Here is a 12,071-nt window from a genome sequence, read left to right as displayed (position 1 = left end):
TGCCACCTATGGCTAATTTACTTGTTGACCAATTTTGTTCAAACTTAATACTTGGTGATGGGTATGCATTCACTAAGATGCAGAGGCTACAACAAAATCAGATTATAAACAAAGGAGAAAACAAATAATAATTCCCCCCACCCCCAAAAAAAAACAATTATTGGACAATGGTGGAAATTAGATACAGGGTACTGGCATTGGTCTATGTATCTATATGATACATAACAAAATACAGCATAATTACATACTCTTTATTATTTGTGTTATTATGTATTGCTCAGCAATGCTAGAAAGGCACCAGCTGCATATCCACTTTGTGAACCATCCTTGACTATTCTACTTCTTTCTGGGGGAAGCCCCGTCGGCTCCCCGGAGCTATCCCAGGCTGATATGCTAATGTCAGACTTTGGCATCAGCCATGTGTATGGAGTTCTTAGGCCTACCGGGGACCATGGCCAGAACCGAGCCCCCTCAGAGAGGCAAGGGGAGCAATGGCTTATAGAAGCCCCCGTGTGGTTGGAAGCATTCTATGTCTGCCATCGACCGGAATAGGCACCCAGAAAGGTAAGCGCCTCAAAACAAACCCCTATTCTGGTTAAAATTACTACCAAAAGCCGAACTAGTGGATAGAACTCCCCAACCGAAAACAAGCAAACTAGTGTGACATCACACACCGCCGCGCCGCTGTCTGCGCAGCTCCCCCCTCCCCGGGAGGGGGAAGGGGGGAGCCCCAGACCCCCAACACCGGCTACCCACACCTCAGTTCTTGAGGCTGATGCTATAGGCGATGGTCGTGTGCTCTGGCTCCGGTGTCGCTACTGCACTGTGCTTTGCGTGTGGTGTTGGTTTTGTGGGTGCGAGAGCCAGGAGTTATCTTCAGTACTCGGGCTGCGTGCGCCTAGGGCTGCCTTCCCTAAGTGCCCTGTAAGTACTGCCCTTGGGGCTTGGGGCCACCTTCCACAGGCTCCTCGGGGTCTGCCTCTGCTGGTCCGTTTTACCTTTCGGTTTTTCAGCTGCCTGTTGGGCTCTTGGGTGTTCTGTTCTCCCCTTGTTACCGGCAGGTAAGAGGCAGTTTGCACTGGTAGGGGCGCAGGGTGCTGCACAGCTTGTATTCCCTACATAGCGGCCGGCTCTGTTCCTTGGGGTTCGCTGTTCTCTTGCGGGGTTTTGTTTTTCTTTTTGTTTTTGCCTGGTGGGGGGTTCTGTCATTTTATTCAGTTTGTTTTTGCCCTTCCACTGTTCTCCTCGGTGGCGCCCCCTGCTAGGTCCCTATGAGTGCACACGTCCCTGGGGTTCAGCTATAGGAGTTTGTTTGGTAGTTTTGGGCGCCGGTTTGCAGCACCCTGCCTGGGACTACCCGAGCGCGAGTCCTCTTAAAGTAAACGCTCAGGACCCTGGGAATCCCCTAGGGGGCATGTGGGTCCGATGTATGTGACCCCGGAGTCCCCACTCGCTGTGTGCGAGTTTGAGGGTTGCTCGGTCCCCTTGTCTCAGGGTGACCCTCATTGTTTTTGCCTCTACCAAGCTGCCTGTTGGGTCGGTGATACTTTCGACCCTGAGTCCTGTGAGTGTTGCTGCTTGCTTGTGACTCAATTTACCCAATCCTCTGATGATTCTATTCGGGTACAGGCGGCGCGTGCATTGCAGTCTAGGTTTCGTCTGTTGCAACGCGCTCGGTTGGTTGCTCACCCGGATGCCCCGGGGCTGCCCCGCTTTGCTTTTCGAGACCTGAACTTTGGGGTGGGAGTCGCTTCGATCCTGGTTCAGTCCGCACCTCCTCGTCCTTCCCCTTCTGTTCGTTCTGGTCCCCCCCCCCTGCTTCCGGCCCCGAAGCGTCTGGGGGTTTCGGGGTTGGAGCAGGGGTTACTTGATCTCGAGACTCGGGCAGCTTCGGGGGGGTGCCTCTTCCAAGGGGGCGGGGCGGCAGAGGCATTCAAGTCTTGTCTCCCGGCCAAAGCTTCTGGGTCTGACCAGTGGGGCCCCCCTTCCTCCAGCTTTTCCGGCTGCTCCGTCCTTGTCTTGTGGGGTCGGGGCTTGGGGAGAGGACTCTGCCTCGGGTCCTGTGGTGAAGGACCTCGAGGCTGGGGAGGGGCTGACTTGGGGGCCTTGGGCCCTGCTGGACCCCGCTGGACCCCGCCTGGGTTTTTCTTCCCTCTGAGCGGGGCTTATTGTTACAAGGAGTGGGGTTTTCTTTTCCCCCCTCTGCATACGAGTTGGATTTGGTGTCGGCCCCTCCCCGGGTTCGGTTCCGTGTTCCCCCGGGTATGTCGGTTCCATCCTTCCGGAGGTTTTTGGCTTATCGCATCCAACCTGGTATGGTGCGAGCAGCCTTTGCAGCTTACCTCCTGCGTGACCTGGATTATGCCTCGGAAATGGATCCGTCCGCATTCAGGTTTGGGACTTCGTTCCCTTTCTGGCTCCGTTACGAGGTTCCGGAGTCGTCCTGGCTAGCAGTCTGCCCCTTGTTTGTTCTGGATTCCTGGCATTCCTTCTGTCGTTCCCGCCCGCTGGAGTGGCGGGAAGCTTCCACGGTGCTTCAGGTTTTCCTGGGGGTCGAGCTTGAGTACCTGAATGAGTGCTTGTTTGCCCCTGCCCTTCCCCGCGATGTGGGCGTTATTCAGCTCCATGTGCAGGGTCCCTCACTTTCGGCGGCACTCATTGCGGAGGACTTGCGCGCCCGGGGCCTTTTGGCTTCGGCCTTGCGGTTCTTTTCTCTCCTGGAGCTGTCTTCGGATTGGCTCGTGGAGGATGTGAGGACGCTTGGGTCCGTCCCGGGGTCCGGCACCTTGTCCTCGGCTGCGCGTTCGTCGGCTGCCTTGTTGAAGCTGTTCACGCTGATTTTGCGGGATGCGGTTTCCCTGTTTTATGCTTCCCATCTCGCCTGTCGGCAGACGGTGCTGGGTTCCTCTGTGGAATCTGCTTGGGCTCTGGCTCTTAGGCGTTCTTCACCTTTTTGTCCTCTTCTGTTTGAGGAATCGGCCGTGGCGCAGTTTATTCAGGCTGCGTCGGCGGTTAGTCGTCCGATGTCGGACTTGTTGGTTTTCCGGGGGTCCCGGGGTGGGTCTTCCCGGAAAGGTCGTGCCAGGGCTCAGGGTTCCTCTCGTCGTAATTACCTAAGTGTAATTACCTAAGTGTAGTTACAGGATGAGAGCTACGCTCGTGGTGTCCCGTCTTCCCAGCACTCTTTGTCATATAACGCTTTGAAACTACTGACGGTCTTGGCCTCCACCACCTTCTCACTTAACTTGTTCCAACCGTCTACCACTCTATTTGCGAAGGTGAATTTTCTTATTTCTTCGGCATCTGTGTTTAGCTAGTTTAAATCTATGACCTCTTGTTCTTGAAGTTCCAGGTCTCAGGAAGTCTTCCCTGTCGATTTTATCAATTCCTGTTACTATTTTGTACGTAGTGATCATATCACCTCTTTTTCTTCTGTCTTCTAGTTTTGGCATATTTAATGCCTCTAACCTCTCCTCGTAGCTCTTGCCCTTCAGTTCTGGGAGCCACTTAGTAGCATGTCTTTGCACCTTTTCCAGTTTGTTGATGTGCTTCTTAAGATATGGGCACCACACAACAGCTGCATATTCTAGCTTTGGCCTAACAAAAGTCATGAACAATTTCTTTAGTATATCGCCATCCATGTATTTAAAAGCAATTCTGAAGTTAGAAAGCATAGCATAGGCTCCTTGCACAATATTCTTTATGTGGTCCTCAGGTGATAGTTTTCTATCTAGAACCACCCCTAGATCTCTTTCTTTATCAGAATTCTTTAACGATTTCTCACATAATATACAGTATAGGTTGTGTGGGGTCTATGTTCTCCTATTCCACATTCCATAACATGACATTTATTAACATTAAATTCCATTTGCCAAGTGTTGCTCCATATACAGTGGTACCTCGGAATGCGAGTGTCCCTGTATGCGAGTTTTTCGGAAGACTAGCAGGATTTACTCCAAAAATATGTCTCGGAAGGCGAGGGTTACCTCGGGACGCGAGTTTGTTGATACGTGTACAAGCCGACTGGCGCATGGTGGCATGGCGATCGCGCCTCAGTTTACCAGTGTCTCGTGTCCAGTGACTATCCCACCTGAATTCTTCACAAGGATTTACAGTTTTTTATCGTTTTTTTTGCCATTTGAGCATAAAAGTTGTCATTATATATCTTGCCATGGGTCTCAAGAAAGCCATTGGTAAGGTTCAACATAAGAAAATAGCTGTGAGTAGAGGCAGTAGAGGATGTCCCTTCTTGATTAAGAAAATGTGTGAAGTATGGGAAGAACTGCAAAGTTTTGTTGAAAAAACTCACCCAGATAAAGCTGTAGCAGGCCGTTGCATTGACCTTTTAAATGATAATGTGATGTCTTACTACAGACACGTGTTAAAATGTAGGGAAAAACAAGTGTCATTAGACAAATTCTTAGTAAAACAAGCAAGTCCTAGTGGTATGCAGGCAAAATGTGCCAGAGTGTGCATACCAGTGAAGTCCTCACTGCCTGATGTGATAAAGGAAGAGGACTCCCCTTCCAAACAGTAACTCCTCTCTTCCTCCCACCTCCTCACCATCTTCCATACGCCTACAGCATTCAACAGCAAGGTAAGTAATAACTTGAACATAGTTTTGTAGGTTTATTTAGATGAATTAGGTATAAAAATTGAGTTTGATGTGGGGTTTTTGGGGTAGTCAGGAACGGATTAATTCATTTCCCTTTATTTCTTATGGGGAAATTAGCTTCGGAATGCGAGTTTTCGGAATACAAGGCGTCTCCAGGAACCAATTAAACTCTTAAACTGAGGTACGCCTGTACTTATTTTGTCCAGGTCTTCTTGAAAGGCATGACAATCATCTAAATTTCTTATCCTTCCTATTATCTTAGCATCATCAGCAAACATGTTCATATAATTCTGTATACCAACTGGTAGATCATTTATGTAGACAATAAACATCACTGGTGCAAGAATTGAACCCTGAGGTACTCCACTTGTGACATTTCTCCATTCCGATACATTGCCTCTGATTACTGCCCTCATTTTTCTATCAGCCAGAAAATTTTTCATCCATTTTAGAAGCTTACCTGTCACCCCTCCAATATTTTCCAGTTTCCAGAACAACCTCTTATGTGGAACTCTGTCGAAAACCTTTTCTGGGGAGCCCCGTCGGCTCCCCGGAGCTTTACCGGCTGATATGCTAATGTCAGACTTTGGCATCAGTCATGTGTATGGAGTTCTAGGGCCTACCGGGGACCACGGCCAGAACCTGGCCCCCTCAGAGAGGCAAGGGGAGGAATGGCCTATAGAAACCCCCGTGTGGTTGGAAGCATTCTATGTCTGCCATCGACCGGGTCAAGCATCCAGAAAGGTAAGCATTCCAAAACAAACCCCTATTCTGGTGAAAATTGCTACCTAAAGCCGAACTAGTGGATAGAACTCTTCAACAGAAAACAAGGAAACTAGTATGACATCATACATCACCGCGCCGCTGTCTGCGCAGCTCCCCCCTCCCCGGGAGGGGGAAGGGGGAGCCCCAGACCTCCCACGCCGGCTATCCACCCATCAGTTCTTCGGCTGATGCTATGGGCAACGGTTATGTGCTCCAGCTCCAGTGGTTGTTTCAGCACTGTACCTAGAGTGTGGTGTCTGTTTTCTAGGTGGTGCGTGAGCCTGGAGTGATTCTCCAGTACTCGGGCTGCATGCGCCTAGGGTTCCCTTCCCTAGGTGCCCTGTAAGTACTGCCCTTGGGGCTTGGGGCCACCTTCCACAAGTTCCTTGGGTCCTGCCCCTGCTTGGCCGTTTACTGCTTGGTTTTCGGCCGCTCTATGTGTGCTCGGGTGTTCTGTCTCCCTTGTTCGCCTTAGAGTAAGGGACAGTTTTTGCACTGGTGGGGCGCAGGGTAATGTGCAGCTTGTCTTTACCAATCATAGCGGCCGGCTCTGTTCCGCTTGGATACACTGTCCTCTTGCGGGGTTTTCTTTTTCTTTTTGTTTCTCTACCTGGTGGGGGGTCTGCCTTCGTTCTTGCCCCTTGTGTCCCTTGTGTTCTGAGTATTTTCTGGTGGTACCCCCTGCTAGGTCCCCGTGAGTGTACACGTCCCGGGGGTTCAGCTCTTAGAAAGTTGTTTGGTAGCTTTGGGTACCGGTTAGCAGTACCCTGCCTGGGATTACCCGAGCGCGAGTCCTCTTATAGTAAACGCTCGGGACCCTGGGAAACCCCTGGGGGCGCGCGGGTCTGATGGATGTGACCCCAGAGTCCCCCCCTCGCTTCCAGCGAGTTTGAGGGTTGCTCTCACCCTTTGTCTCTGGGTGACTCTCTGTTTTGCCTCCGTCTGCTGCCTGTGGGGTCGGTGACACCTTCGACCCGGAGTCCTGCGAGTTTGGTTGCTCGTTGTGGCTCGGTTACCCAGTTGAGCTAACAAAGCGGGTGCGGGCAGCAGGGGCGTTGCACTTGAGCCTTGGTGGTGGCAACGTTCTCGTGGTTTCCTCCCTGGGAGCCCCGGGGCTGCCCCGTTGTAGTTCGTTTTGGGACTTGGGGGTGTTGGTTGCTTCGGTTCCATCCACGCCCCCTTGTCTTTCCCCTGGATCACCCTTCCTGCCTGCATCCGGTTCCTTACCGTCTGTAGGTTCGGAGCGGGGTTTTTGATGGTGTTGAGCTCTGGCTCTTGGGTCCCGCCTATCTGGTAGAACTTGTGGGATAGTACCAGTGGAGTGCAGTGGTGCTATTGGCACATTTGGGGAACACTGTATTACCATCAGAGGTCTGTGCTTGGTACACGACCTACTTGCGAGCATAAGCCTTCTTGCTGGTTCGTCCGTGGACTTCCAGGGCGCACTAGCCTGTTTTCGTATGGCAGTTCCGGCCCGTCCTGGTTGTGGGGGTATGTGGGCCGGTGGACTGCTCCTAGCAGCTGCCTGGTGGGCCACCCTCTGGCCGGTCTAGCCTGGCCTTGGGCCGGGCTTGAGTTGTAAAAGAGCTCCCAGTACCCCATCCAGCAGGTATCGAGTGGGGTTTCTCCGCCGTCGGTCGCCTGGTGCAGGTTTCTGGGCCTGTGGGGTTTTGTCGTGTCTCCGTTGGCCCTGTCTGGGGTCTGCCTGCTCCATTCTCTGCCTTTGCAGAAGGGAGTTGCTATTTACATGTTGCATGTTGCAGTGGTGCCTGTTGCTGTTGCTGCACGTGTGCATTGGTACCGTGTTTCACGGTGGCGTGTCCTTGTTCCTGTGTCCGGTTGTGGAGTGGCACTTTGCTGCCGTTTTGTGCCTGGGGATTGCGTGGGGGTTTTTCTGTCCCTGCCTGATTGTCCACCCCTGGTTGTTCTCCTGGGGTTTTCGTGCTTCTGCTCTTTCTTCCTGCCTCCTCTGCAGCAGGGGTGTTCTGCGTGTGTTCTTAGGCGTTTGTCAGCCTGTGTCCTGTGATGTGCTTCTTTGTCTCGGTCTATTGCAGTTGTTCGTATCCCTTGGTTCGGGTACTGTGCTGGCGGCGACCCTTCCGCCTTCTTTGGTTTCCTAGCTTGCCCTGCCTTTTTTTTTTTTTTTTTGGGGTCTTGCGATGTCTCGTGTCGGACCCGTCGTTTCTGAACTCCTGGCGGGCTTGCATGCTTTGGGGAGTTTTTCTGTTCGGCAGACGTTCCATCTCCTTGTGCCGTCTGGGTTTCGGTGGTCGCGCCCGAGATCTTCCCGCGGCTCCGCCTTTTCCTGGGCTCGGAGGGGCCTTGTCGGGGCTGCTTATGTTCTGCCTCGCGGTCTCGCCTCCAGTTGGTGGTCGGGTGGCTTCGTGGTAGGTGTCCCACCTGCGTGCTTCTCTTGGCGGCAGTATGGGGTATTTTGGCGGTCCTTTCTTTTCCTGTCCCTTCTTAGGTGGTTACTCTTGTTAGCTTGGTTTACTCTCGGCTTGGTTTTCTGGTGGGGGTTGGGGGCCGTCGTCTTGCCACATACTGTCGCCTCTTTTCGTGCAGCGCGGGCGGAGCCGCTTCAGCTTGCTTTCGGTCTTGGTGTTGCTTCTGCACCGTTTGTCAGCTGTCTTGTGTGTCGTTTCACCTCCGGCCTGTTCATGCGCCGCTTGCACCCTCCTGGTCTCTGGTCAGCATGCTCTGTCTTCTCCTCGGTTGGTAGTGCTCCTTCGGTTCCGGTGCGTTTTTTCGTCGGCTCTTTCCTTTTGGCCTTTGCCTCTGGGGGTCGAGTCGCTGAGTTTTCTTGCTCCTTTGGTTTTAGCGTTTTGGTTGTTCGGTGGCAGCAGTCTCCATCTTTTCTGGCGCGGGGTGGGGCTGCTGCGTTCTGGAGGGGTCCAGGGTTTGTTGGTGCTTCGTTGGTCGGGCCGGGGGTGTGTCGGTTTTTGGTGTTCAGTGGCGGCCCTCCGCTGTTGTTTGCGTGCCACGGCGTTTGGGTCCGGAGCGCGTTTTGCGTTGATCCGGTTCTGTTCTTCCCGGTTCGCGGGTGATAGTGTCCCGGGTGGTCAGCCGTGCGGCTAAGCTGCCTGTGTTCTTCCCTCATGCCTGTGGCGTTCGTGGCTTCACTGCTCTCGCTGCCGTCCGGGCAACGTGGCCTTGCGGTCTTTCGGGCATGGTTTTTGGTGTTCGTGCAGGGGCCTTGCTGCTCGTTGTTCTCGTGTTGTTCCCGGGACTTTTCGGGGCTGTGGCGCCTTGGGTTGGCGTTTGCTGCCAGTTGTCTTGCCTCCTTGGGGTGTGCGTGGTGTCCACCTTCCGGTTCTGTCCCTTTGACCTTCCTCTGTGGGTAGTTAGCTCCGAGGAGCCGATGGGGCTCCCCCCAGAAAACCAGCGTTGAATGTAATGAAACGCCATTTTCTGGGTGAGACCCGGAGGCTCCCCGGCATACCTCCCTCCCTCCGGTTGGCGGTTTTTCGCGTGTTTTGACATCCAGCCTCAGAACTGATGGGTGGATAGCCGGCGTGGGAGGTCTGGGGCTCCCCTTCCCCCTCCCGGGGAGGGGGGAGCTGCGTAGACAGCGGCGCGGTGACGTATGACATCATACTAGTTTCCTTGTTTTCTGTTGAAGAATTCTATCCACTAGTTCGGCTTTAGGTAGCAATTTTCACCAGAATAGGGGTTTGTTTTGGAATGCTTACCTTTCTGGATGCTTGACCCGGTCGATGGCAGACATAGAATGCTTCCAACCACACGGGGGTTTCTATAGGCCATTGCTCCCCTTGCCTCTCTGAGGGGGCCAGGTTCTGGCCGTGGTCCCCGGTAGGCCCTAGAACTCCATACACATGACTGATGCCAAAGTCTGACATTAGCATATCAGCCGGTAAAGCTCCGGGGAGCCTCCGGGTCTCACCCAGAAAATGGCGTTTCATTACATTCAACGCTGGATTTTTAGGTCCAGATAGATGCAGTCAACCCAACCATCTCTTTCCTGTAATATCTCTGTGGCTCGATCATAGAAACTGAGTAAATTCGATACACAGGATCTTCCAGATCGAAAACCATACTGTCTGTCTGATATTATATCATTTCTCTCCAGGTGTTCTACCCATTTAGTTTTGATTAGTTTTTCCAATACTTTCACTATTACACTTGTCAATGATACAGGTCTATAATTGAGGGGGTCTTCCCTGCTGCCACTTTTGTAGATTGGAACTATGTTAGCCTGTTTCCACACGTTTGCTACGATTCCTGTACACAGGGATGCCTGAAAGATCAGGTGAAGTGGAATGCTGAGCTCAGATGCACATTCTCCCAGAACCCATGGTGAAACTCCATCTGGGCCAGCTGCTTTGTTCTTACTGAGCTCCTTTAGCATATTTTCCACTTCATCTCTAGACACCTCTATCCGCTCTATGTTGTTCTCTGGAATTCTTATCGTGTCTGGTTCTCTGAAAATTTCATTTTGTACAAACACACTTTGGAACTTTTCATTTAATGTTTCACACATTTTCTTTTCATTTTCCGTGAATCTGTTTCCCATTTTCAACCTCTGGATATTATCCCCTTGTGTCCCCTGTTTGTGTTCCACCCATGCTAAATAGATTGTCTTTGTCCACCCTGTCAATTCCTCAAAGAATTTTGTAGGTGGTGATCATGTCCTCCCCTAACTCCTCTGTCTTCCAGGATGTGAGGTTTAATTCCTTACACAAGTTTTTAAAGGCAGTTTTTATGTTGGCCACACTAGCATATGCTGCTGTTGATATCCTTTAGATGTGGGGGTTCTGAGAACAAGTTCGGGAGTTGCATGTTGGATGCGGTCGTGATTGGGTGTGTTTTGAGTGAGTTCCCGGGAAGGTGGCCGGCGTCTCTCCTACAACCATTGACGATACCTTTGAAGATGTTGGAAAAACCACTACTGCATACCACACAATTGGATCTTGAACGTCACCCGGTCATAGAAGAGGAGCCCGAAGGAGAATTCCTGGACAGCAAACACCATAGCAAGGCAAACAGATTGTAGGCAAAGTGCTGCCATTTTGCAGAGGTAAACAGAAATGATGCCGATGCCACGCGGCCCTAGTATCAACACCCACCGCTCAACCAAGGTAGGCCAAGCTCTTCTGATTTACAAACCTTTATCATTGCCTTTGATGGCAAAGATCAGAGTATTTTCCAAAATAGTAGGGCACAAAGCATCCTATATAATGCCATTCCCCCAAAATTCGGGATCAACGTGCACGATATCAGACCAAGTAAACTAAAGAACTTGATCGCAGTGGATCACAAACAGCGCGGAACTAGAGATTTCCGACATTACTGACATCTGTAGTTACAAAGTTAAGTGCTATAAACCACTAGGAGACAGATTAGTAAAATATGTAATCCGGCATGTTGTAGACATCTGCGCAGACGACATCAAGGCACAACTCAAGACGAATGGCATCCCACTCTATGAAGTCAAAAAATTTATGCGACGAATGAACGGAGAACTGAGTGATACAGGCACCGCCCTGCTTACCTTTCTAGACTACGTTTCCCTGATAGGATTTGGTTAAAAGGCTTCCTCCATAAACTAGAGGTGTATGTTCCGCGTTCCACCCAATGTTTTAAATGTAAAGGTTTTAACCATACCTCGAAAGGCTGCACTAAAGGCATTAAATGTGGGAAATTTTTGTTCCCACTACACACACAACTGTGCATTGGATACACTCACCTGCTCAAACTGTGGTGGCAATCACGACATTACATTTAAACAATGTCCTTACATAGCAGCAGCAGCGAAAGTGAAGGTTCTCCCTACCACCAACCTGCTATACAGCAGTGCATTAAAACAACCTTCCTCAGCCCATCACCAACCTCTATCTCACACTCGACCACAACCTTCGCGTGTACCGGATATCCCTGTCTCCGACAATCCCACAACCCTAGGGTCCAACCATCTCTCACAAAATGCACAACTGAATCCTGATTTAGTTGAAACTCTTGTCACTCACATCGAAAATGATCTTATTGAAAAGATTGTCACTTGCATCGAAAATGCACTAGAAAAGACCCTGGACCGACTTCTAACTAAATTTTTTTCCCATGTAACACAACCCACCCCTGAGGCTGACCCAACAGACACCCCATCAACAGCTACAGACACTGACATCCGCCCAAATAAAACTACCATTGCTGGACACACGTCGTTTGATCAGATGATGGAACAACTCCTAATTACCTCCTTAGCGCGCCTCACCAAAACCACTCCCCAGGCTGACTTGCCACAAACCCCAATCACCAGTACCAAGAGTAAGACACAGCCCCCATCCACATCCAGGTATCCAACACGTACCACTATTAGCTCACCAAAGAAAACACACACATCCACAACCCAAACATCCTAAATGGCTCCCCTAACCTTCATGACTTGGAACGCAAAAAGCGTTAAAACATCCCTCACAGAACTTAAACAATTCCTCTACTCATCCAAACCGGACTTAGCATTCATCACCGAATCCTGACTCGCTCCCAAACAAAATCCCGTATTTAAAAACTTTCAGATGCAGAGACTGGACAGACCCAACCGTATGGGGGTGGTATTTTCCTTCTAACACGAAGTAATATGACATGTAAACCTGTAACACTAACGTATTTTGTGAACGGTAAATTAGAAGTTCTAGCATGCCTAATACCTTACAATGGCACACACACATCC

The 12,071-nt window shown here is 51.0% G+C and overlaps 1 protein-coding gene across 2 annotated transcripts in view; it reads left to right on the top strand.

The window, feature by feature from the left end:
• The window catches only part of Mps1 (Monopolar spindle 1), a 143,880-nt gene that overhangs the window by 7,179 nt on the left and 124,630 nt on the right, over nucleotides 1–12,071 (top strand). The window lies entirely within an intron of this gene.

Source organism: Procambarus clarkii, chromosome 18, assembly GCF_040958095.1.
Source record: "Procambarus clarkii isolate CNS0578487 chromosome 18, FALCON_Pclarkii_2.0, whole genome shotgun sequence".
Lineage (NCBI taxonomy): Eukaryota > Metazoa > Arthropoda > Malacostraca > Decapoda > Cambaridae > Procambarus > Procambarus clarkii.
This window is presented reverse-complemented; position numbering and strand designations above follow the sequence as displayed.